Genomic DNA, 24,216 nt, shown 5'->3' with positions numbered 1-24,216 from the left:
TGTTTGATGGTTCTAAGTTCCTCCTTGTTTGCTCTAAGGGCCCATTCATCTTCTTGAAGAGGATTTCTTTCCAGGATTGGGATTGTGTGTGTCTTTTCACGAGTTGTCTGTGTATTTCAATGGCTTGGCATTGGCTTTCTAAGGGTTCTTTGGACCATTGAAGGTAATCCTCAACTGCTAGTTCAAGAGATAAAGGTTGAGAGTAATTTTGGTGACATGGATGTGTTGTGGTGAAGTTGTGTTGAGGGGTGTGGAATGAGTTGTGTGATTGATGGGATGACTTGTATGGATTTTGGAGGAAACTTTGTGTTGAGGCATAATCAAGTGATGAAGAACTTTCAAATGAGAAACTGGGAAGTGAGGGTGGATGCTCTTTCATTCTTTGGTGATACTCCCTGATGACATGTCATCATGTCATGTTTTTCTATGCCTTTTTCCTTTGGTTTCAATAGGTTTTATGCACTTTCTTGATCCATAAGCAAGCCAATTGGGTAGATTTTCATGTTTCCTTTGATTTAATCAACCATGTATGAATTCATGCTATTTCATGAGGTTTTATGCTATAATTGTCACATATTATGAAAGAATGAATATCTCATGATTTTGAGCATAGCTTTGATGTGTTTGGTTGATTAATGATAGGTGAAGAAAGCTTGAAGAAAGGTTGAAGCAAGAAGGAATGGCTAGGAGTAAAGAGAGGACAATGGAATAAGTGAAAATGAACCAAGAAGCAAAAAGCTGGACCAAAAGTTAGCCTCAAACTTTTGCACAAACTTTTGGGTGAAAAGTTAGCCCCAACGTTAGCCCCCTAACTTTGAGGCTAACGTTGGCATGAAGAAAACCTCCCTGGGCACCAAAAGTTTGCGCCAACGTTAGACCCCTAACTTTTGGGCTAACGTTGGCACATGAAAAATACAAAGGGAGGAGCAAAAGTTTGCGCCAACGTTAGACCCCTAACTTTTGGGCTAACGTTGGCGCCACACACCACAACAGTTTGAAGGGGTATACTTCCAACAAGAATAACTTGAGCTACAGAGCTCCAAATGAGGTGATTCAAGAAGCATTGGAAAGCAGGAATCAAGAGCTTTCCAAGCATATATGGCACTGCATGGTGGACAATAAAATTGAGGGAGAAAACTGCCCCGCAATGTGCATAAACGAACATGGTGGCAACCTGCAGTGAGGCCAACTGACCTCTGCACCTTCAAAGGAGTATAACTCGAGCTGTAGAGCTCCAAATAATGTGCTCCCAACGGCATTGGAAAGTAGACATCCAGGGCTTTCCAACAATGTATAATAGTATGGGGTGGACAATACATTTGAGCCTCCAGAACTGGCGTTTTCGCCAACGTTTGAGGGCTAACGTTACCTCAAACGCTGCACACCAAAGCCAGCGACCATGCCCTCTTCAAATGATCATAACTTGAGTTGTAGATGTCCAATTGAAGTGATTCCAAGTGGGTTAGAAAGCTGACATTCAGAGCTTTCCAACCATATATGATAGTCTACATTGGGCATAAAATTAGCAACATGACAAGAGGACAAAGTTGGCGCCATGAACATGCATAAGGGAGGCCAACGTTGGAGCAAAAGTTAGACCCCTAACTTTGGCACCAACGTTGGTATCAGCAAATCATGGTGGCTGATATGAAAAGTTGGAGCAAAAGTTAGACCCCTAACTTTTGCTCAAACTTTTGGTCCAACTTTTGCAAACTCAACCCGGTTCAATTCGGTTCCTCTTCAAACTCCAAGAGCAATCAACCAAGGCCTTTATCAACCCAATTCCATCAAGAGCAAGGGCCCAATTGACACCACTCAGAGGCACAAGAGATAGTTAGAATAGAAATTTCATTTTAATTGTAATTTGTTTTGAATTTCATTTTCATTTTGTAAAGCCTATATAAGGCATCATTTTCATATTTGTGAGGGGGCTGGCTCCAAGAGGGAGCATTAGGATTTGAGAGCTCTCTCTTAGTTTTCAATTTCGTTTTGAATCTTGGGTTGAGAATTGAAGAAATTCTGTTTCAATCTTACCTTGAGAATTTTCTTGTTTACTTTCTCTGCACAATTGAATTTCCATTCCTGTTTACTACTTCACCTTCTCTTGGCTTCTGCAATTTACTTTTCTTTAATTTCCTTGCAATTGTTCTAAGCTTTGATTTACTGCTTTCATTTAATTTCCCTGCACCCAATCCCCTTTACTTTCATGCAATTTACATTTCTTGCTCTTTAAGTTTCAATGCAATTTACTTTCTGCACTTTAATTTTCCTTGTCATTTACATTCTGTTGGCTTCAATGGTCACTCAAATCACTCAATGTTAGCTTGACTAAACTAATCACCCACTAAAATTTCTTGATCCATCAATCCCTGTGGGATCGACCTCACTCCCGTGAGTTATTATTACTTGATGCGACCCGGTGCACTTGCCGGTTAGATTTGTGTGTTTTGGGAGAAATTTATTTTTCACCAAAATACTCATCAAGTTTTTGGTGCCGTTGCCGGGGATTGATTAGATCAACAATGATTAAGTGGGTGAGAAGTCTAGATTAAGCATTTTCTTTATTTTTGTCTTCTGTTTCAAAGTGAAACCAAGGTGTTTGAGTTTTTGCCTCACTAAGAAATTCTCATCTCTGATATGAGTAATTTCAATTTTCCTTGGTTGTGTGTTTTACAAAATTCAAATGGAGTTCAACTCATCTTATGATCAAACAAATTTTATGGGATATTACCCATCATCACCAATCTCTAATGGTGGCTGGGAATATCACCAAGAGAATACACATTCTGAGCACTCCAATTCATGGAGATTTGCTTCAGAACCACAAGATGAGAAAGAAAATCATATGGGATATTTCCCTCCACCACAAAATGATGCAAGTCATGATTCTAATGGTGGCTGGGAAGGGAATTCTAGTGCTCCATATGATAATCATCTAAAGATATCATCACTTAATCATACTTCAACCGAAAGCCCCTTTCAAAACTCATCACCCACACAAACTTCCATGAACCACTCAAAGCTTTCAGAGCTTGAGTCCAAAATTGAAAAATATGCGAAAGAAGCACAAATATTCGAGAAAAGGCAAGAAGCTTTAATCAAAAATATGAATGGAGAAATAGAGAAAATAAGGAGGAGCTTAGAACCACTGAGCAAGAAAAATGAAGGCCAATTAATGGATATGAAGGAGAAAGTGGAAGAGCAAGATAAGGAGGCCACTTCATCAAGTGAACTTTCAATAAAGAATGAGGTGGTTGAACCTGAAACTGCACTTGAGATGACAAGAGAACATGAAGACTCACAACTCTCACAAACCTCCCTGGACCAAAACGCCTCAACATTTGAATCCATGATTGAAAGGTATGACGAGGAGATGAAGAAATGTTGGGAAGATTGACAAACCTCCCCCATGATAGAGCGATTGAAACAAATGTTGGGTGTAAAAGAGGAAGTGGAGGAGCAAGAAAGTGAAGAAGTCATTCCAAACTCAAGTGAGGCAGAGAAGTACATAAAGGAGGAGTTCATGGAACCACCAATACAAAAGGCTCTGGATGAATACAAAACTCCAATAATCACACAGCAACCAAGACTTGGATTCAAAGAAGTGAAGGCAACTAACAAAAGCACCAATCCTGTCCCTAATCCAGTAAGCAAGAGCAATCAAGCCATTTGCAAAAGGAAGCTTGCTGAGGAAAAGCCAAGGCAAGGGACAGTAGCTGACACTTCTCCTCCTTTGAAGTCATTTCTCTTAACAAATTGGAAGAAGAGGAAGAAAGTAAAGAACAGGTAGACAGTAGGTACATTTCTTCTCCTTGCTTTGTTTAAAATTCAATAAATTGGCATATGGTTACATTCTAAGTTTGGTGATGCCTTGCAACAAATTATTTTCAATCTTTTTAGATGATTGCATCAAATTAAAAATGAAAGCGACACATCAAGATTCTAAGTTTGGTGTGCCGCCCACTTTTTTATGCAAAGCATTCAGCAACACCACTTGTCTGCATAACCATAATGTCTTTGCAGTGTTAATTTTCTTTTGGTTTGATATTTTGTTATTCTGTTTACTTTTGTTAATTCTTTGTTTTTTTTAATACTTTCATTTTAGTTGCTTATTCGCTGTGTTTATTAATACATCACCAAGAGAGCTTTATTAATGACAGAATCTTGGCTTGGTGATTGTATTTAATAAAGAACAGTTTCATTTGCTTGGTTTTAATTCAAATAAATGGACATAGGATTGCATTCTAAGTTTGGTGTTGCTATGCAACACAATTTGCTTCAAATCTTTACTGGATACTTGCATTGATTCCAAGCGAAAGTGTCACACTAAGTTTGGTGTGCCACTTATTCTTTTATGCAATGTATTGTGCACACCTTCTTATCTATGCAATCATAATGTCTCTGTCTCTTATGCCTTGATTATTATCTTTAATTTTGCTTGTTTGAAACACATGTACTACTAACATTCCTGTGTAAGACATTCATGATCCATCTTAGCCCCATAGCCACGGTTCTAATAGTTGCTTGAGGATGAGCAAGCATTCTGAGTTTGGTATGGGAAGGAGGAGAATGGGAGGAAATTGACAACAATAGAGAAGATGAACTACAAGGTTGTAAAGTTCCTTTTCCTCTCATTTGTTTCAAGCACTATAAACTGCATGATTGTCTTTACCTTCTCTGTATGCATGTGTGTATGAAAAGGCATAGTTTGATTTTTAAATTGCAACATGGTGCTATGTCATTATGATTACCAACTTGAGTTTTGTGAATTCAAAAGCAACAAAGTATCATGATCATAAACAAACAAGGCAGTAAGAAGATTTTAGCATGTGCATAAAAGTATTGGTAAGCTAGTATGTTTGATTGTTGCTTAATTGCATTAGATTTTATTTAATTGAAGTTTTCATCTAGGACATTTTGTGAAATCTTTTGAAAATCATGAAAACCTTGAAGAAGCAAATGCAAAAATAAAGCAAGAAAAGAAAAAGGGAAAGAGTGAGAAAGCTGAAGGCTCTGAGTACCAATGGCAATTTATTTGCTAAGTACTTGTGGTGTTTATGTATCAAGCCAAATGCTTGAAAACAAAACACTTAGAAGTCAAGGCTAGGCTCAAAGTGCAAAAGCACTCCCTCAAAGCTCAAGGCTCTGAGCATCAATGATTAGAGAGTTAAGAAAAGAAAAGAAAAATGAGCTTAATGAAGTCCTCTAATCAAATGCTTGTGGTGCTTATGTATCAAGTGGTAATACTTGAAAACAAAGCATTTAGAAGTCGTAGCTTTGTTATCAACTCATGGGGCAAAGCACCCAAAAGGAGAAGCTAGATAAAAAAATCAAAAGCTTGTTTCAAGGAAGAAATATAAAAGAAAGATTTCATAAATTGAGCTAGATGGAAGCATCAATCATTTACATTTCTTTTGTGATTGTAGCATGCTTAGAAAACTAGCTTACCATGAACATTGAGTTGCTATTCTTCTTACCTTGGATTGTCAATCTTTATTGCATGATTCTTTTCTTGCTTGGGGACAAGCAAGGTTTAAGTTTGGTGTTGTGATGACATGTCATCATGTCATATTTTTCTATGCCTTTTTCCTTTGGTTTCAATAGGTTTTATGCACTTTCTTGATCCATAAGCAAGCCAATTGGGTATATTTTCATGTTTCCTTTGATTTAATCAACCATGTATGAATTCATGCTATTTCATGAGGTTTTATGCTATAATTGTCACATATTATGAAAGAATGAATATCTCATGATTTTGAGCATAGCTTTGATGTGTTTGGTTGATTAATGATAGGTGAATTCCCCATTTCTGATTTCCACTTTCTCTTTACATTCTGCAATTACATTCATGCAATCACCCCCATTCCCTTTTAATTTCAGCAATCTAGCTTCTGCCCTTTACTTCATGCAATTTAAGATTCCGCCATTTAAATTCCTTGTCATTTCAATTTCTTGTCATTTACGTTTCCCGCCACTTTTACATTCCGCAATTCTCATCTAAATCTTGATTCCGCTCAACTAGAACATACTTCTAATCCGAATTGCTCACTCAACCAATCCTTGTGGGATTCGACCTCACTCTATTGTGAGTTTTTACTTGACGATAACCGGTGCACTTGCCGGAAGGAATTTTGCCGATCGTGCAATTTCCTAAATCGTAGCATAACAAGTTTATGCGCATCAAGTTTATGGCGCCGTTGCCGGGGATTGGTTTTCGATTGACAATTCTCCAATTGGAAGTTAACTAGATTGAGCATTTTTTTTTGTTTTGATTAATTCAGTACAAGTTACTTGTTGAAATTTAATTTCTGCACTCTGTTACATGCTTTCTTTCTTTATGCCTTTAAATTCAAGCAACTAACTCACTGACTCACTAACTGTTTGAATTAATTCCTCAATTGCTCTAACCATACTCTTCCATTAACCAAGAGTATTTCACTTGTTTGTTGCCTGTGCTGTGTTCTTGTATGACAGGTAGGAGAGGAGAGACATCAACTCCTCCATATACCGAACCAGAGAGGACCCTTCATAGACTGAGAAGGGAAGCAAGAGGGAAGAGAGTACTGGGAGAAGAGGAATCTGAAGGAGAATCTGAGGACAATTTTGAGGAAGCTTTAGATCTCAACATGGATAGAGAAGTTCACAACCATGAGAGAGCTGATGGAAACAATGCCATTCCTGAGAGGAGGGTTCTTAGTTCATACATAAACCCAACCTCTGGGAATTGTGGTAGCAGCATCCAGAAACCACCCATTCAGGCCAACAATTTTGAGCTCAAACCACAGCTAATATCACTTGTGGAGAATCATTGTTCATTTGGTGGAAGTGCTAATGAAGACCCAAACCAACATCTCACAAAATTCCTGAGAATTTGTGACACTGTGAAGTCCAATGGAGTCCAGGAAGATGCATATAAACTGCTTTTGTTCCCATTTTCACTTAGGGACAAGGCAGCTAAGTGGCTGGAATCATTCCCAAGGGGGAGCCTAACAACCTGGGATGAGGTGGAAAGCAAGTTTCTGGCACGTTTCTACCCCCCACAAAAGGTCAATAGGCTTCGATCTGAGGTTCAGACGTTTAGACAACAAGATGGTGAAACTCTCTACGAGGCATGGGAGAGATTCAAGGATTTGACAAGGAAATGCCCACCAGACATGTTCCATGATTGGGTGCAATTGCATATTTTCTATGATGGACTCTCTTATGAATCAAGGAAGGCTGTAGACCATTCATCAGGAGGTTCATTGAACAGGAAAAAGACTGTGGAAGAAGCCATTGAAGTGATTGAGACAGTGGCTGAGAATGAGTACTACTATGCATCAGAGAGACACAACACTAAGGGAGTCATGGAGCTGAACCATGTTGATACAATTCTAGCCCAAAACAAGGTGTTTGCCAAGCAACTAGCAGAGCTCACCAGGAAATTAGAAACAAAACAAGTGGTTGCAATACACACACAAGAGCAAGAGGAAGAAAGCACTGAAGGAGGTGATTAGGAAGAGGCCAATTATGTAGGAAATCAACAAAGGCAACCATATGATCCACATTCCAACACTTACAACCCAGGCTGGAAAAACCACCCAAACTTTGGGTGGGGAAACCAGCAAAACCAACATAACAAGTCCACATACCAAAACTCCAACCAAAGATCATACCAAGCCACACAAAACACTTACTCTCAACCACCATATCATGGCCAAAATAATCAACCTAACCCGAACCAACAATTTCAAGATCAATTAAACAGGATAGAAGGAGTGCTGGCACACATGGGTCAGGACATAATTGAATTGAAAAGCTTCAGGGATGATGTGAGAACTACCTTAAGAAACCATGGTGAAAAACTCAAGAGGATGGAGTCTCAAGTAGGAGAGCTATCTCAACAGGCCCCCAAATCAACTGCAGTGTTCCCTAGTGACACAGAAAAGAATCCTAAAGGGGAACAAAAGGGAGTGAGATGGGAAGAATGCAAAGCCATCACCATATTGAAAGAAGTCTCAGAAGAAGAAGGAATCAGGTCCTCAGAACAGGAGCCAGAAATCTTGAAGGAAGATGTGGAGGAAGCTAAGCAGGAAAGTGAAACTGAGCAAGCCAAGGAACTGCAAAAAGGCACGATGGAAACATACCAACCAAAAGCACCATTTCCTCAGAGGTTAGGAGGAGGTGAAAAAGGGAAAACCTATTCAAGGTTTTTAGAGACATTTAAGTCTCTCCATATCAATATTCCCTTTCTTGAGATTCTCCATCAAATGCCTACACACATCAAGTATTTAAAGGAATTGTTGAGCAAGAAAAGAGTTTTGAAGGGAGGACAAACGGTAACAATGAACAAAGAATGCAGTGCCCTCATCAAGAAGGACACAGTCTCTAAGAAAACAGACCCAGGAAGTTTTCATATTCCTTGCATCATAGGAGAAACAAAAATTGACAGAGGATTCTGTGATCTAGGAGCTAGCATAAATGTGATGCCTCTAACTCTTATGAAGAGGCTACAACTGAATGAGGTGAGATCCACTGATGTAATCATACAACTGGCTGACAAAACTCAGAAGCAAGCTGAAGGGGTGGTTGAGAATGTGCTGGTGAAAGTGGGAGATTATTACTTCCCCACAGACTTTGTCATTTTGGACATGGAGGAAAGCTACCTACACCCTATCATTCTGGGAAGACCTTTTCTAGCCACTACTAGAGCGCTCATAGATGTAGAACAAGGAGAGCTAATTCTGAGAATACATGATGAACAGCTCATTTTCAAAGTTTTCAAACCTGCATCTGAGCCTGAACCAGAACCTGAAAAGCCTAAGGATGATAGTAGTCATCTGTGTTTGGAGGAAAGTAATCCAGCAGCTGAAACTCTAAAACAGTCCTTGGAAGGCAAACAGGAGTTGCAAGAGTTAAAGCCACAAGAATCAATGGAAACAGATCAGAAGGATCCTCCTAGCATAAGGGTCAATGAAGAAATCCTCAAGAGAAAGGGAAGAATGATAGGGAAATTGCCAAGAGGGTGGAGAAACAAGAAAATTCCCACTGAAGGTTTTTCTCCGGGAGATAAAGTGATATCAAGTCATTATCTGCCAATCCCACCTGGCCTCAAAACCATTCCATCCCAGCTCCCTCAAGTGTTCACAATCAGGAAAGTTCTTTCTATGGAACATTTAGAGGTCACGAAGGAATCAAGTGGAGACGTTTGCATAGTGAGAGGAGAAGACGTCAAGCACTACAATCCACCCTAACAAGGGACAACCGTCAAGCTAGTGACGTTAAAGAAGCGCTTCATGGGAGGCAACCCATGTTTTTAATATCCTTACTCTTTTTTTGTGTTGTTTTGCATCTAATAAAGCATGGTTTCTTATGCATGAACTTGAATCCTCAGGACAACTGCTGAAAGAGTGCACTAAACATTGCATATAAAAGACAATTTGTCTCTAAGTTTGGTGTGCCTGAGGGCACCCGAAACTTTATTCAAAATGCATTCAATTTCTCATGCAAAGAGCACAACCAAACATTAAGTTTGGTGTTCCTCTTTGAACACGGTTCATGAAAAGCAAGAAGTTCCTCTGGATTTCGAAATTCATGACAAGTAGACCATTCGCATGTTTTAATACTTTGGTTTCAATTACTTAGGGTAGTAACTTTGTTTAGAATCAAAGAGCCAAAGTGACTATGATTTATTAGAATTATGCACATTCATTAAGGACAACCAATATGGATTTCATGTCATCAGGAGACTTTACCAAACACTAAGTTTGGTGTCCAATAATAAGTGTGCATACATACAAAAGTCACGGCTATAAGCTCATGGAGTCAATCATTGATTTACATGTGCAAGTACTATTCATCATTCACATGGACCGAAAAATGATAGCAAACTTGTTTGTTTGTGCAGGTACAAAAGAAAAGACAAAAATGGAGAAAAAAGACAAAGGGAGGTACGGTGCTTGGTCAAAAAGAAAGTTCACAAGTCTTTGAAGCTAACACATGGGAAAAGGAAGTTCTGCAAGAAAAGATTGCTACATGTACAACCTAATGCACCCAGAATACTTCCAAGAAAATGAAAAGCAATTCGTCCTTCTCCCTAATTCATATATTTACCATCAAGCCACCCTTCACAAACCACTCTAGCCGTCCATTTTTCACTTAAGGGCCCTATAAAGAACCACTTGGGGAACGAGTTCAACACCACCAAATCTCCTTCATGCACATTTTCTTCATCATAGCATAAACTATCTCTTGCTGAAAACAACCTCCCCACATTTCCAACAACACTTCTTGCTTCACCTTGTCAACTTTAGCTTGTCACTTACCCCAAAACTAAAGAACCAATGGCAGCTTCATCTAGCCACAAAAGAAGAAAAGACAAGCAACCAATGGAGGAGAACAGGGAATTCGATGCAAGGAGATACAAATCAGTTTTCCATGAGATTCAAGCCGAATGGATGAGACCTAAAAGGGTACTAGCTGAGGTTCCCTTTGACCTTGAAAAGGATGAGTTCCCAGGTGTTTGGGAGAAGATCAAAAAGAGGAAGTGGGAGCTCCTGACTAAGCCAATCACTAAAATCAACATCAACTTGGTGAAGGAGTTCTATGCAAATGCAGTGAGGGAAGACTCAACCAAGAAACCCACATACAAAAGCTATGTGAGAGGGGTGGAAGTTGACTTCAGCCCCAAGGCAATCATGAAAACTCTTGGCCTGAAAAACATACATTTCAGCCAAGCAAGTTATGAGGAAAGGATGATAGGAGAACCTGACTACACGACTATTGCTGAAGATCTTTGTGCCATCAGAGCTGAATGGGTGAGAAAAACAAGAGGGGCTCCAAGAGTCTTGAGAAGGGGAGACCTAACACCTGAAGCTAAAGGGTGGTATGCAATAGTTAGGAGATCCATCCTACCTACTGCAAACTCTTCAGAAATAGTCCCTAAAAGAGCCATCTTGCTTCATTGCATTATGGTGGGAGGGGAGATCAAAGTTCATAAACTCATTGCTGAACAGATACAAGAGTTTAGTGAGAAAAGTGACCCTGAATCCTGGCTTCACTTCCCTAGCACCATCATTAGACTATGCATCGATGCCCAAGTACCACTTGAAGATGAAAGACCTAATTGGCTATATCCTGGATTGGCCATAACTGCGTACAGAATGACTCTTGGCCCAACTGCTCCAAGACATACAAGAAGAAGAAATGAAGAAGGGCAACAAGCGGAAGCAGAGCAAGAAGCAGAACAAGAAGGACAGGAAGGAGAAGACAGAGAAGAAGAGCAAGAAGAGCAAGCAATCCCAGAAAGAAGACAACGAATTCCCAGAGACCCCATGGATATGAGCAGAATGCAGGAAATCATGGAAGGAATGTCTCAACAATACATGAGGTCTCAGGAGAGACAAGAGGACTTTCACCTAAAAATGATGGATATGCAAAGGAACTTTGAATCAAGATTCTTAGATCTGCAAAGGGAACAGAATTTACACTTACAGGAATCCTTCAGCCACATATGCCAACACCAAGATGCCAATGTCTTGGCAATCAAGGAAGCCACCACTTTACAGAATGCAAGATACTCAGTCCAAGCTGATTACAACATCAGTTCGCAAATCAAGCTTAACTACATAGGGGAACATCTACACAAGATGGACCCAGCATTCCCAGCTTTTGATGAGTATTTCAAAGGGAGGAAAGAAGGAGAAATAAACAAGGCAATGATCCTTGAAAAAGGAGTGGAAGAAACAATGAAAAAGGCTGGATTCTGGAAAAAGCTCATAAGAAAAGACAAAGGAAGCACAAGTGGTCAAAAAGAGGCAGGAAGCAAGAAGAAGCAGGATCCCAAGAATTAAGAAGAACCAAGCAATAAATAAGAGGTGGTCTCGTTCCTTAATAATCAAATGATAATTGGTGAATTGTCTTTATGAGCTTTCTTTCATCATAAGTCATTTAAGTTTTATGTGGAGTTTTTTTTTTTTAGTATGAGTGTCTGTTATTGCTTTGAATAAAGTGAATGCCTAGATGTTTGGATATAACTTCACCTTCTTAAACAAGTGCTTGCCATGCTTGTTCTGTTTCCAAAAATAAAAGAAAAGTTTGAACAAAAGTAACTTGGCTAAATTAGTGACAAATCAAGTAGAATTAAGTGGTGGTATGCATGCTTGATTGTTCAGTCAGATCACTGGAAATAGAGTGTAGAATTATCATTTTTTGTGTAGAAATTGAAAACTGTCTATGGATCTTGATGAATAAATGTCTTTGGCCATGAAAAAGAAAGAAAAAGAAGAAGAAAAAGCCACTGAAAAAGGGCAACCAAATAAGCTAGGCACCAATGGTTTGAAGTTCTGAGACAAATGCCTGTGGTGTTTATGTATTAAGGATATGCTTGGATGAATAGGTTCTGAGGAGTGTTTCAACACTCGGTAACTTGGGTTAACTAACCCGGGATTATCAACCAAAAGTCCATTATCAAGAGCAACCTAAATACAAAACATTTAGTCACACAAAGAGATGCTGGGCACCAATGTCTCAAGAAGAAATGTGAACTAAAATGCTTGGAGTGGATATGTGTAGTGCATTGATAAGAAAAAGAAAATGCCAAAGGCTTGTGCAACACATGACACTAAGCAAACAAGGAGCAAAGAAGCTCTAAGAAAAAGAAAAGAAAAACAAAGAAGAGAAGTGCCAAGGACATAAGAATAACAAGAGGCCATAGCAGTGTTTGATGGATGCAAGGAAAAAGTGATAATCTTACCTGATAAGAATGAAAAAGTGATGCTGCAACTTTCTGCATAAAACCCTTCTGATGAACTTCAAATGCTTGCTAATATAGCTAATATAATTGCTTTCTGTTTCATACTTTCTTCTCAAATAACTCAGGACTTGCTTAGGGACAAGCAAGTATTAAGTTTGGTGTTGTGATGCCAAGGCATCTTAGGCTAGTTTCACTAGCATTTTTCTGTTAGTTTTAGTTGTTTTATGCATTTTCTTGAGCTTAAAGTAACCAAGAATGGTTAAATGATTAACAAAGCAATGAACCATCCAAACAGTATGATTTTGATGCAAATTCAATGAGTTTTTAGTTATATTACTTGAATGATATGAATGGAAGATTTCTCATGAAATTTTGCAAGACTTTGATGCAATTGTTTGGATGATTTCAGGGAAGAAGAGGCTAGGCAAGGAAGCAACAAAATCAATAAAGGAAGCTTGAATATCACATGTGGAGTTTAAGTTCCAGTTTAAGCCTAAACTGGAGCTTAAACGCCAGAATCATGAAGGCTAAGAAATGCTGGAATTGAAGTTTAACCTCCAGTTTAACCTTAAACTGGAGGTTAAACGCCAGAATTAGAATTCCAATCAGGAAGCACTTCCACGTTTAACCTCTAGTTTAACCTTAAACTGGAGGTTAAACGCCAGAAGTGAGAAGGGCACCAAGGGGGGCAGTTCCACGTTTAACCTCCAGTTTAACCTTAAACTGGAGGTTAAACGCCAGAAAGGGGAAAAGCACCAGGGAGCCATTTCCACGTTTAAGCTCCAGTTTGACCTTAAACTGGAGCTTAAACGTGTTCGACCAAGTTTCTCCTCTAGGGTTGCTTTCTCCATTTCCACGTTTAAGCTCCAGTTTAACCTTAAACTGGAGCTTAAACGTGTTCGACACCTCCAGGGCTACCTTTCTAAGCTTCCACGTTTAAGCTCCAGTTTAACCTTAAACTGGAGCTTAAACGTGTTCGACCTCCAGGGCTACCTTTCTCAGCTTCCACGTTTAAGCTCCAGTTTAACCTTAAACTGGAGCTTAAACGTGTTCGACCTCCAGGATGGCTTTCTCTATTTCCACGTTTAAGCTTCAGTTTAACCTTAAACTGAAGCTTAAACGTGTTCGACCTCCAGGGTTGCCTTTTCTACCTCCACGTTTAAGCTTCAGTTTAACCTTAAACTGAAGCTTAAACGTGTTCGACTAAGTTACCCTCCAGGGCTGCCTTCTTCCATTTTCACGTTTAAGCTTCAGTTTAACCTTAAACTGAAGCTTAAACGTGCTACCACAAAAGGCATCACTGGAAGTGTCTGGCGTTTAAGCTTAAACTGCAACTTAAACGCCACTCTTGGAAAAGGTTTCTGGGCCAAAAATATTGCAGTTTAAGTTAGTATTTGAGCACAAACATTAACTTAAACTTACTCTGGTATGAAACCCAATTGAATATCATGGTTTATGGGATTGGGCCTGAAGGATTGATGAGTCTGAAATTTCAATTTATTGAGTCATGTGTCATTATTTGATTATCACTAAGTTGGCTCAATGAATGTTACAGAATTTGGATCAACAGCCTCATCAAGATTATGGATCATAAACCCAAGGCAAAAGGAAAGCAGGGAGAGGCCTCAAAGCCCAAGAAACACAACAGAAGCTCAATATAGAAAGTGTATAAATAGGATAGAATTTAAGTTAGGAGAACTTTTACTTTTACTCTTTCATTTGGCTAGTTTTCATATCTTGGTAATTGAATTCAGAGCTATGACTCACTAAACCCCCTTTCATTGGGTTAGGGAGCTCTATTGTAATTCAATGAATCAATAATAGTTTATCTTCTTCTTCAATCTTTTCTCTTGAATTTTGTTAGAAAGCTTCTCGATCTAATTCCATTGGGTAGTTGTCTTGGGAAAGAAACTACCCATAATTGGAATCCTTCGGAACCTTGGGAAAGGAATGGAGGATTCATGCTAGAGAAGCTTTCTCACAGTGAATTGGATTGGGGTTTGGATGGATATTGTGACATGTAATCCTACCAAATTGTGGTTCATGAAACTGTGTGGTAAAATCAGTGATCGAGCATCATCTCTTCTTATGAACATTTAAACCAAGGGATTGGGAATTTGTTTGTTTTTAGAGAGAATTGGTGAGCCAAGGGATTGGGATCCAATCATATAAGATTGCCAAGCAAAATTCAATGAACGCATTGGTTGAGGAAGAGATAAACATGTTTTGATTCGGAGATCTCAATATCTCCTATAACCCAATGAATTCCCCATTTCTGATTTCCACTTTCTCTTTACATTCTGCAATTACATTCATGCAATCACCCCCATTCCCTTTTAATTTCAGCAATCTAGCTTCTGCCCTTTACTTCATGCAATTTAAGATTCCGCCATTTAAATTCCTTGTCATTTCAATTTCTTGTCATTTACGTTTCCCGCCACTTTTACATTCCGCAATTCTCATCTAAATCTTGATTCCGCTCAACTAGAACATACTTCTAATCCGAATTGCTCACTCAACCAATCCTTGTGGGATTCGACCTCACTCTATTGTGAGTTTTTACTTGACGATAACCGGTGCACTTGCCGGAAGGAATTTTGCCGATCGTGCAATTTCCTAAATCGTAGCATAACAAGTTTATGCGCATCAGCACACCAAACTTAGTGTGACACTTTCACTTGGAATTAATGCAAGTATCTAGTAAAGATTGGAAGCAAATTTTGTTGCATAACAACACCAAACTTAGAATACAATCCTATGTCCACTTTATTTGAAACAAGACTAAATGAAACTGTTGTATGTTGAATACAATCACCAAGCAAAGAATCTGTCATGAATAAGGATCTCTTGGTAATGTATTAACAAAAATAGTTAATAAGCAAACTAAATAAAAGCATTTAAAAACAGAAAAATGACCAAAGCAAGTAGAATGAAAAAAGTGTCAAATCAAAAGAGAAAAATAAAACTGCAGAGGCATTATGATTATGCAGACAAGTAGTGTTGCTTGAATAAATTGTATAGAAAAATAAGTTTCACACCAAACTTAGAATCTTAGTGTGACACTTTCATTTTTGATTTGATGCAATCATTCAAAAAGATTGAAAACAATTTGTTGCAAGGCAACACCAAACTTAGAATGTAACCATATGCCAATTTATTGAAATTTAAACAAAGCAAAGATAGAAAGTAAACAAAGCAAAGAAATGTTACCTACGGTTGACATGTTCTTCACTTTCTTCCTCTTCTTCCAGTTTGTTAAGAGGAATGACCTCAAGGGGGGAGAAGATTCAGCTAATGTCCCCTGTCTTGGCCTCTCCTCAGCAAGCTTTCTTTTGTTAATAGCTTGATTGAGCTTGCTTGCTGGATCAGGGGGAGGATTGCTTGTAGTTGACCTTTTCCTCTTCATGAATATTGTCCTTTGTAGCTTGGTCACAATCCTCTTCTCGGTGCTTTTGTTAATTGCCTTCACTTCCTTGAATCCAAGTCTTGGTGGTTGTGTGATTGTTGGAGTTTTGTCTTCATCAAGAGTTCCTTGCAATGGTGGTTCAATGAGCCCTTCCTCTATGCACTTCTCTGCTTCCATTGAGTGTGATTTCTCTTGAGTGTCTTCCTCCATTTCTTCTTCATTATTTTGCATTAATTCCTTTGGGAGGGAATCTTTATGTTCCATTGTCACCTCAAGTAGCTTTTGTGAATGTAAAATCCTTGGCTCATGTTCCTCATCCTTCATTGCAATTTCACTTCACACAGGTGATGACAAGTCATCTTAGCCTATTTTAACTAGCCTTTTTCTTTTGTTTTCAATTGAATTATGCACTTTCTTGAGCCATAAGCAAGCCAATTGGGTAGATTTTCATGTTTCCTTTGATTTAATCAACCATGTATGAATTCATGCTATTTCATGAGGTTTTATGCTAAAATTGACACATATTATGAAAGAATGAATACCTCATGATTTTGAGCATAGCTTTGATGAGTTTGGTTGATTAATTATAGGTGAAGAAAGCTTGGAGAAAGGGTGAAGCAAGAAGGAAGGGCTAGGAGTAAAGAGAGGACAATGGAATAAGTGAAATTGAACCATGAAGCAAAAAGTTGGACCTAAAGTTAGCCTCAAAGTTAGACCCCTAACGTGAGGGCTAACGTTAGACATGAAGATTACTCCCTGGGCATCCCACGTTTGCGCCAACGTTAGCCCCCTAACTTGGAGGCTAACGTTGGCACATGAATTCCTCCCTGGCCATCCAACGTTTGCGCCAACGTTAGCCCCCTAACTTGGAGGCTAACGTTGGCACATGAAAACACAAGGGAGAGGGGCCAACGTTTGCGCCAACGTTAGCCCCCTAACTTGGAGGCTAACGTTGGCGCCACACACCACAAGGCATACAAGGGGTATACTTCCAACAAGAATAACTTGAGCTACAGAGCTCCAAATGAGGTGATTCAAGAAGCATTGGAAAGTAGGAAACAAGAGCTTTCCAAGCATATATGTCACTGCATGGTGGACACTAAAATTGAGGGAGAAAACTGCCCCGCAATGTGCATAAACGAACATGGTGGCAACCTGCAGTGAGGCCAACTGACCTCTGCACCTTCAAAGGAGTATAACTCGAGCTGTAGAGCTCCAAATAATGTGCTCCCAACGGCATTGGAAAGTAGACATCCAGGGCTTTCCAACAATGTATAATAGTATGGGGTGGACAATACATTTGAGCCTCCAGAACTGGCGTTTTCGCCAACGTTTGAGGGCTAACGTTACCTCAAACGCTGCACACCAAAGCCAGCGACCATGCCCTCTTCAAATGATCATAACTTGAGTTGTAGATGTCCAATTGAAGGGATTCCAAGTGGGTTAGAAAGCTGACATTCAGAGCTTTCCAACCATATATGATAGTCTATATTGGGCATAAAATTGGCAACATGACAAGAGGACAAAGTTGGCGCCATAAATGTGCATAAGGGAGGCCAACGTTAGGGTCAAAGTTAGACCCCTAACGTTGGCACCAACGTTCATACCAGCAAGTTTTGTGGGCTGCTATGAAAAGTTGGAGCCAAAGTTAGACCCCTAACTTTAGCTCCAACTTTTGGTCCAACTTTTGCAAACTCAACCCGGTTCAATTCGGTTCCTCTTCAAACTCCAAGAGCAATTAACCAAGGCCTTTATCAACCCAATTCCATCAAGAGCAAGGGCCCAAATGATCATCACTCAAAGGCACAAGAAATAGATAAAATAGGAATTTCATTTAATTGTAATTTGTTTTTAATTTCATTTTCATTTCCATTTTGTAAAGCCTATATAAGGCATCATTTTCATATTTGTGAGGAGGCTGGCTCCACGAGGGAGCATTAGGATTTGAGAGCTCTCTCTTAGTTTTCAATTTCGTTTTGAATCTTGGGTTGAGAATTGAAGAAATTTTGTTTCAATCTCACCTTGAAAATTTTCTTGTTTACTTTCTCTGCACAATTGAATTTCCATTCCTGTTTACTACTTCACCTTCTCTTGGCTTCTGCAATTTACTTTTCTTTAATTTCTCTTGCAATTGTTCTAAGCTTTGATTTACTGCTTTCATTTAATTTCCCTGCACCCAATCCCCTTTACTTTCATGCAATTTACATTTCTTGCTCTTTAAGTTTCAATGCAATTTACTTTCTGCACTTTAATTTTCCTTGTCATTTACATTCTGTTGGCTTCAATGGTCACTCAAATCACTCAATGTTAGCTTGACTAAACTAATTACCCACTAAAATTGCTTGATCCATCAATCCCTGTGGGATCGACCTCACTCCCGTGAGTTATTATTACTTGATACGACCCGGTGCACTTGCCGGTTAGATTTGGGTGTTTTGGGAGAAATTTATTTTTCACCAAAATATTCATCAAGTTTTTGGCGCCGTTGCCGGGGATTGATTAGATCAACAATGATTATGTGGGTGAGAAGTCTAGATCAAGCATTTTCTTTATTTTTGTTTTCTGTTTCAAAGTGAAACCAAGGTGTTTGAGTTTTTGCCTCACTAAGAAATTCTCATCTCTGATATGAGTAATTTCAATTTTCCTTGGTTGTGTGTTTTACAAAACTCAAATGGAGTTCAACTCATCTTATGATCAAATAAATTCTATGGGATATCACCCACCATCACCAATCTCTAATGATGGCTGGGGATATCACCAAGAAACTTCAAATTCTGGGCACTCCAATTCATGGAGCTATGCTTCAGAACCACAAGATGAGAAAGAAAATCATATGGGATGTTTCTCTCCACCACAAAATAATGCAAGTCATGATTCTAATGGTGGCTGGGAAGGGAATTCTAGTGCTCCATATGATATTCATCCAGAGATATCATCACTTGACCATACTTCAACCGAAAGCCCCTTTCAAAACTCACCACCCACACAAACTTCCATGAACCACTCATGGGTTTCAGAATTTGAGTCTAGGTTCAACAGAATGGCGGAGGAATATCAACAATCCCGGAGGGAACTAGAAATCCTTCCTCAGGAGACAGATAAGCAATTGGAGGACACAGATAAACGCTTAGAACTACTAAGCAAGGAAAATGAAGACCAATTGATGGATGTGAAGGATAAAGTGGAAGAGCAAGATAAGGAGGCCACTGCATCAAGTGAACTTTCAATGAAGAATGAGGTGGTTGAATCTGAAACTGCACTTGAGATGACAAGAGAACATAAAAACTCACAACTCTCACAAACCTCCCTGGACCAAAATGCCTCAACATCTGAATCCATGATCGAAAGGTATGACGAGGAGATGAAGAAATGTTGGGAAGATCAACAAACCTCCCCCATGATAGAGCGAATGAAACAAATGTTGGGTGTAAAAGAGGAAGTGGAGGAGCAAGAAAGTGAAGAAGTCATTCCAAACTCAAGTGAGGCAGAGAAGTACATAAAGGAGGAGTTCATGGAACCACCAATACAAAAGGCTCTGGATGAATACAAAATTCCAACAATCACACAACCACCAAAACATGGATTCAAAGAAGTGAAGGCAATTGACAAAAGCACCGAAAAGAGGATTGTGACCAAACTACCAAGGACAACATTCAAGAGGAGGTCAACCACAAGCAATCCAACCCCTGGACCAATAGCAAGCAAGCTCAATCAAGCCATGTACAAAAGAAAGCTTGCTGAGGAGAGACCAAGACAAGGGGTAATAGCTGAATCTTCTCCTCCTTTGAAGTCATTTCTCTTAACAAATTGGAAGAAGAGGAAGAAAGTAAAGAACAGGTAGACAGTAGGTACATTTCTTTTCCTTGCTTTGTTTAAATTTCAATAAATTGGCATATGGTTACATTCTAAGTTTGGTGTTGCCCTGCAACAAACTGTTTTCCATCTTCATGGATGATTGCATCAATTTTACATGAAAGTGACACACCAAGATTCTAAGTTTGGTGTGCCACCTATTTTTCTATGCAAATCAATCCAGCAACATCACTTGTCTGCATAATCATATTGCCTTTTACATTGTTATTTTTCTTCTTAGTTGGATAATTTTTGTTTTCTCTTTGTTTCATTTATTTACTTGTTTTTAATGCTTTCCTTCATTAACTGTTTTTGTTAATACATCACCAAGACATCCTTATTCATAACAGACTCTTCATTTGGTGATTGTATTTAACATATAACAGTTTCTTTTGTTTAGTTTTAGTTCAAATAAATTGACATATGTTTGCATTCTAAGTTTGGTGTTGCTATGCAACAAAATTTAGTTCCAATTCTTACAAGATACTTGCATTAATTCCAAGTGAAAGTGTCACACTAAGTTTGGTGTGCCACTTATCTTCTATGCAAAGTATTATGCTCACCTTCTTAAGTATGCAATCACAATGTCTCTGTCTCTTGTGCCTTGATTATTATCTTTAATTTTGCTTGCTTGAAACACATGTACTACTAACATTCCTTGTGTAAGACATTCATGATCCATCTTAGCCTCATAGCCACGGTTCTAATAGTTGCTTGAGGATGAGCAAGCATTCTGAGTTTGGTATGGGAAGGAAGAGAATGGGAGGAAAATGACAACAATAGAAAATATGAACTACAAGGTTGTAAAGTTCCTTTTCCTCTCATTTGTTTCAAGCACCATAAACTGCATGATTGTCTGTACCTTCTCTGTATGCATGTGTGTATGAAAAGGCATAGTTTGATTTCTAAATTGCAACATGGTGCTATGTCATTATGATTACCAACTTGAGTTTTGTGAATTCAAAAGCAACAAAGTATCATGATCATAAACAAACAAGGCATTAAAGAAGATTTTAGCATGTGCATAAAAGTATTGGTAAGCTAGTATGTTTGATTGTTGCTTAATTGCATTAGATTTTATTTAATTGAAGTTTTCATCTAGGACATTTTGCGAAATCTTTTGAAAATCATGAAAACCTTGAAGAAGCAAATGCAAAAATAAAGCAAGAAAAGAAAAAGGGAAAGAGTGAGAAAGCTGAAGGCTCTGAGTACCAATGGTAATCTATTTCCTAAGTACTTGTGGTGTTTATGTATCAAGCCAAATGCTTGAAAACAAAACACTTAGAAGTCAAGGTTAGGCTCAAACTGCAAAAGCACTCCCTCAAAGTTCAAGGCTCTGAGCATCAATGATTAGAGAGTCAAGAAAAGAAAAGAAAAATGAGCTTAATGAAGTCCTCTAATCAAATGCTTGTGGTGCTTATGTATTAAGTGGTAATACTTGAAAACAAAGCATTTAGAAGTCGTAGCTTTGTTATCAACTCTTGGGGCAAAGAACCCAAAAAGGAGAAGCTAATAAGAAAATCAAAAGCTTGTTTCAAGGAAGAAATATAAGAAAAAGATTTCATAAATTGAGCTAGATGGAAGCATCAATCATTTACATTTCTTTTGTGATTGTAGTATGCTTAGAAAACTAGCTTACCATGAACATTGAGTTGCTATTCTTCTTGCCTTGGATTGTCAATCTTTATTGCATGATTCTTTTCTTGCTTGGGGACAAGCAAGCTTTAAGTTTGGTGTTGTGATGACAAGTCATCTTAGCCTATTTTAACTAGCCTTTTTCTTTTGTTTTCAATTGAATTATGCACTTTCTTGAGCCATAAGCAAGCCAATTGGGTAGATTTTCATGTTTCCTTTGATTTAATCAACCATGTATGAATTCATGCTATTTCATGAGGTTTTATGCTAAAATTGACACATATTATGAAAGAATGAATACCTCATGATTTTGAGCATAGCTTTGATGAGTTTGGTTGATTAATTATAGGTGAAGAAAGCTTGGAGAAAGGGTGAAGCAAGAAGGAAGGGCTAGGAGTAAAGAGAGGACAATGGAATAAGTGAAATTGAACCATGAAGCAAAAAGTTGGACCTAAAGTTAGCCTCAAAGTTAGACCCCTAACGTGAGGGCTAACGTTAGACATGAAGATTACTCCCTGGGCATCCCACGTTTGCGCCAACGTTAGCCCCCTAACTTGGAGGCTAACGTTGGCACATGAATTCCTCCCTGGCCATCCAACGTTTGCGCCAACGTTAGCCCCCTAACTTGGAGGCTAACGTTGGCACATGAAAACACAAGGGAGAGGGGCCAACGTTTGCGCCAACGTTAGCACCCTAACTTGGAGGCTAACGTTGGCGCCACACACCACAAGGCATACAAGGGGTATACTTCCAACAAGAATAACTTGAGCTACAGAGCTCCAAATGAGGTGATTCAAAAAGCATTGGAAAGTAGGAATCAAGAGCTTTCCAAGCATATATGGCACTGCATGGTGGACACTAAAATTGAGGGAGAAAACTGCCCCGCAATGTGCATAAACGAACATGGTGGCAACCTGCAGTGAGGCCAACTGACCTCTGCACCTTCAAAGGAGTATAACTCGAGCTGTAGAGCTCCAAATAATGTGCTCCCAACGGCATTGGAAAGTAGACATCCAGGGCTTTCCAACAATATATAATAGTATGGGGTGGACAATACATTTGAGCCTCCAGAACTGGCGTTTTCGCCAACGTTTGAGGGCTAACGTTACCTCAAACGCTGCACACCAAAGCCAGCGACCATGCCCTCTTCAAATGATCATAACTTGAGTTGTAGATGTCCAATTGAAGTGATTCCAAGTGGGTTAGAAAGATGACATTCAGAGCTTTCCAACCATATATGATAGTCTATATTGGGCATAAAATTGGCAACATGACAAGAGGACAAAGTTGGCGCCATAAATGTGCATAAGGGAGGCCAACGTTAGGGTCAAAGTTAGACCCCTAACGTTGGCACCAACGTTCATACCAGCAAGTTTTGTGGGCTGCTATGAAAAGTTGGAGCCAAAGTTAGACCCCTAACTTTAGCTCCAACTTTTGGTCCAACTTTTGCAAACTCAACCCGGTTCAATTCGGTTCCTCTTCAAACTCCAAGAGCAATTAACCAAGGCCTTTATCAACCCAATTCCATCAAGAGCAAGGGCCCAAATGATCATCACTCAAAGGCACAAGAAATAGATAAAATAGGAATTTCATTTAATTGTAATTTGTTTTTAATTTCATTTTTATTTCCATTTTGTAAAGCCTATATAAGGCATCATTTTCATATTTGTGAGGAGGCTGGCTCCACGAGGGAGCATTAGGATTTGAGAGCTCTCTCTTAGTTTTCAATTTCGTTTTGAATCTTGGGTTGAGAATTGAAGAAATTCTGTTTCAATCTCACCTTGAAAATTTTCTTGTTTACTTTCTCTGCACAATTGAATTTCCATTCCTGTTTACTACTTCACCTTCTCTTGGCTTCTGCAATTTACTTTTCTTTAATTTCTCTTGCAATTGTTCTAAGCTTTGATTTACTGCTTTCATTTAATTTCCCTGCACCCAATCCCCTTTACTTTCATGCAATTTACATTTCTTGCTCTTTAAGTTTCAATGCAATTTACTTTCTGCACTTTAATTTTCCTTGTCATTTACATTCTGTTGGCTTCAATGGTCACTCAAATCACTCAATGTTAGCTTGACTAAACTAATCACCCACTAAAATTGCTTGATCCATCAATCCCTATGGGATCGACCTCACTCCCGTGAGTTATTATTACTTGATGCGACCCGGTGCACTTGCCGGTTAGATTTGGGTGTTTTGGGAGAAATTTATTTTTCACCAAAATATTCATCAACAGGGACCTTTTGTTCTTGTTTTTCTACTTCCTCACCCACAAATTGGTCTTCATTCTCACTGTTTGATGGTTCTAAGTTCCTCCTTGTTTGCTCTAAGGGCCCATTCATCTTCTTGAAGAGGATTTCTTTCCAGGATTGGGATTGTGTGTGTCTTTTCACGAGTTGTCTGTGTATTTCAATGGCTTGGCATTGGCTTTCTAAGGGTTCTTTGGACCATTGAAGGTAATCCTCAACTGCTAGTTCAAGAGATAAAGGTTGAGAGTAATTTTGGTGACATGGATGTGTTGTGGTGAAGTTGTGTTGAGGGGTGTGGAATGAGTTGTGTGATTGATGGGATGACTTGTATGGATTTTGGAGG

General features: G+C 38.9%; 1 non-coding gene across 1 annotated transcript; it reads right to left on the bottom strand.

The window, feature by feature from the left end:
* Positions 1 to 7,052: 7,052 nt before the first annotated feature.
* Positions 7,053 to 7,156, bottom strand: LOC112781967 (small nucleolar RNA R71). Its single transcript, XR_003192713.1, has one exon. It is a non-coding gene; the product is annotated as a small nucleolar RNA R71 (small nucleolar RNA).
* Between the last annotated feature and the right edge of the window lie 17,060 nt (positions 7,157 to 24,216).

Source organism: Arachis hypogaea, chromosome 19 (assembly GCF_003086295.3).
Source record: "Arachis hypogaea cultivar Tifrunner chromosome 19, arahy.Tifrunner.gnm2.J5K5, whole genome shotgun sequence".
NCBI lineage: Eukaryota > Viridiplantae > Streptophyta > Magnoliopsida > Fabales > Fabaceae > Arachis > Arachis hypogaea.
Note: the sequence above shows the minus strand (reverse complement) of the source record. Positions and strands in the feature narration are given on the sequence as shown.